The sequence below is a fragment of the Oncorhynchus keta genome, chromosome 11 (assembly GCF_023373465.1).
Source record: "Oncorhynchus keta strain PuntledgeMale-10-30-2019 chromosome 11, Oket_V2, whole genome shotgun sequence".
NCBI classification, from domain to species: Eukaryota; Metazoa; Chordata; class Actinopteri; order Salmoniformes; family Salmonidae; genus Oncorhynchus; species Oncorhynchus keta.
Window position 1 is genome coordinate 31,063,352 of NC_068431.1, and position 3,201 is coordinate 31,066,552.

Here is a 3,201-nt window from a genome sequence, read left to right on the forward strand (position 1 = left end):
GACGTGATGGCTGCCACACAGGTTTGTATTATGTTGAAAATTACATTTACATTTAAGTCATTGAACAAAATAACTTTTTTTAAATAGCCGAATAGTTGGTACAGAATAATTGGTGGCTGAATACATTTAGTTTTTTAGTATTTCTACACACATACTACATTCAATAGAAACATTTAATATTTTCATCAATTTGCAATATAAAGTCGTTTTTGAATTGGCTTTGAATGAATTGTAGACCTTGACCATCCACATGAGAAATGCCTTTAGTTGGGTGTGGAGAGAAATAACACATTCTGATTTACTGATAATAGGCTGTGTGTGCGTCTGTTCATTCAGGAATTTCTCATCAAGGAGCTCGATGATGCAGACAACAGGGAGGTGGTGAGGCTGATGTTTCATTGAGAGCCAGGGTTGGTGTTTTATGTCCTCGAGATTTACTGACGCCAGAATGGTGAGCCACCACTTTGGTGCACCTGTGGCAACTTCAGGGAGATTCCTACAGACAGAAAGGAACTATTGCAGGCAGGGACTCGACCTCTGTCTAAGCCAACTGTCCATGTGTATGCTCCTGTCATCAGTTTGTTTGTGTTGCCTGGTACAGAAATTGCTGCATCAGTTTTGGGGTTGGGACTGGGAGGCAGGCAGGCAGGTCTCCTAGTTGCTTTATAGTAGAGGCTTCAGAGGGGTCTTTTGAGAGGTCCAATAGCAGGGGTCTTGGTCCATCAGGGCCTTTACTGTTAATCTAGAGATGTATTCCAACAGATAAGTCAGAAAAAATATAATTGTTACTATGAAGGACAAAGATTTCTGTAGTGCAAAAACTAAATGAAATCTTGCTTCTTTCAAATTCTATTTTTGTAATGTACTTGGTTTAAAACAGTTTGTATGTACATTATGTGGGTTACCTGGTTTCTCACAGGGTTGCTGAGCTGGAGGAGGTTTCTGGAGCTCCTGCATGGTCTCAAGGTTCATCCAATACTAGGGGCAGGGAAGGAATAAGGAATGTGCAGGTTTAGTGTACCGATACCATGAAATTATAAAAAGACATCTATTCATTGACTGCATACAGTAGGTATCATCCCCTACAGGCTTTGTTATAACACACTGAGGGCTGATGCAATATACAGTGGGGCAAAAAAGTAGTTAGTCAGCCACCAATTGTGCAAGTTCTCCCCCTTAAAAAGATGAGAGAGGCCTGTAATTGTCATCATAGGTACACTTCAACTATTACAGACAAAATTAGAAAAGAAAATCACATTGTAGGATTTTTAATTAATTTATATGTAAATTATGGTGGAAGATAAGTATATGGTCACCTACAAACAAGCAAGATTTATGGCTCTCACCAACCTGTAACTTCTTCAAGAGGCTCCTCTGTCCTCCACTCGTTACCTGTATTAATGGCACCTGTTTGAACTTATCAGTATAAAAGACACCTGTCCACAACCTCAAACAGTCACACTCCAAACTCCACTATGGCCAAGACCAAAGAGCTGTCAAAGGACACCAGAAACAAAATTGTAGACCTGCACCAGGCTGGGAAGACTGAATCTGCAATAGGTAAGCAGCTTGGTTTGAAGAAATCAACTGTGGGAGCAATTATTAGGAAATGGAAGACATACAAGACCACTGATAATCTCCCTCGATCTGGGGCTCCACGCAAGATCTCACCCCGTGGGGTCAAAATGATCACAAGAACGGTGAGCAAAAATTCCAAAACCACATTGGGGGACCTAGTGAATGACCTGCAGAGAGCTGGGACCAAAGTAACAAAGCCTACCATCAGTAACACTACACCGCCAGGGACTCAAATCCTGCAGTGCCAGACGTGTCCCCCTGCTTAAACCAGTACATGTCCAGGCCCGTCTGAAGTTTGCTAGAGAGCATTTGGATGATCCAGAAGAAAATTGGGAGAATGTCAGATGAAACCAAAATATAACTTTTTGGTAAACTCAACTCGTCGTGTTTGGAGGACAACGAATGCTGAGTTGCATCCAAAGAACACCATACCTACTGTGAAGCATGGGGGTGGAAACATCATGCTTTGGGGCTGTTTTTCTGCAAAGGGACCAGGACGACTGATCCGTGTAAAGGAAAGAATGAATGGGGCCATGTATCGTGAGATTTTGAGTGAAAACCTCCTTCCATCAGCAAGGGCATTGAAGATGAAACGTGGCTGGGTCTTTCAGCATGACAATGATCCCAAACACACCGCCCGGGCAACGAAGGAGTGGCTTCGTAAGAAGCATTTCAAGGTCCTGGAGTGGCCTAGCTAGTCTCCAGATCTCAACCCCATAGAAAATCTTTGGAGGGAGTTGAAAGTCTGTGTTGCCCCAAAACATCACTGCTCTAGAGGAGATATGCATGGAGGAATGGGCAAAAATACCAGCAACAGTGTGTGAAAACCTTGTGAAGACTTACAGAAAATGTTTGACCTCTGTCATTGCCAACGAAGGGTATGTAACAAAGTATTGAGATACACTTTTATTATTGACCAAATACTTATTTTCCACCATAATTTGCAAATAAATTCATAAAAAATCCTACAATGTGATTTTCTGGATTGTTTTCTCACTCTGTCTGTCATAGTTGAAGTGTACCTAGGTTGAAAATGACAGGCCTCTCATCTTTTTAAGTGGGAGAACTTGCACAATTGGTGGCTGACTAAACACTTTTGCCCCACTGTATCTATCAACCTGATATTCCTGCCTTCAGTTTTTTTTTTACCTAGGCCTCTTCTCACTTGTGATTGTGCAATTTTCTCAGTTGTTGGTGAAGGATTAGAGGGGAGGGTAGGAGTCCAAGTCTTCTAGGGTCTTTTGGGTTCTTCTCCTTGGCATCCTGCCACCAGATTCCAACCACTTCCTCAAAATCTTGCATTGGAGGTCCGGAATGTATCCATGTCTTAGTCTGTAGTGAGTAGACACTCCCTGGTTTTCCTTCTTTTTTTTAACTGTCTTCTATAGCTTTAAATCAACATAATTTGAGAATATGCATTGTGTTATAAAATATGTAATTTCAAGGGCAATTGCAAATTGCAAATCTGAGCAAAACATAACAAATGTGGTTGTGCATCACCTCCCTCAATTGTTTAGAGAAAGGAGATTGGATGGTTTACAATACATTGCAAATACACTTAGAAATTGCTGTTTATATTCAATTACTACATTTGTCTTGCATCCCACATCCTTGCCTATTTCT

At 41.3% G+C, this 3,201-nt stretch overlaps 1 long non-coding RNA gene across 1 annotated transcript; it reads right to left on the reverse strand.

Annotated features, from left to right (window-relative positions):
- Positions 1-254: 254 nt before the first annotated feature.
- LOC118390709 (uncharacterized) lies at positions 255-2,946 on the reverse strand. Its single transcript, XR_004826981.2, has 3 exons — positions 2,728-2,946; positions 906-978; positions 255-742 (listed from the first exon to the last, which is right to left on the reverse strand). It is a non-coding gene; the product is annotated as an uncharacterized LOC118390709 (long non-coding RNA).
- Positions 2,947-3,201: the final 255 nt, after the last annotated feature.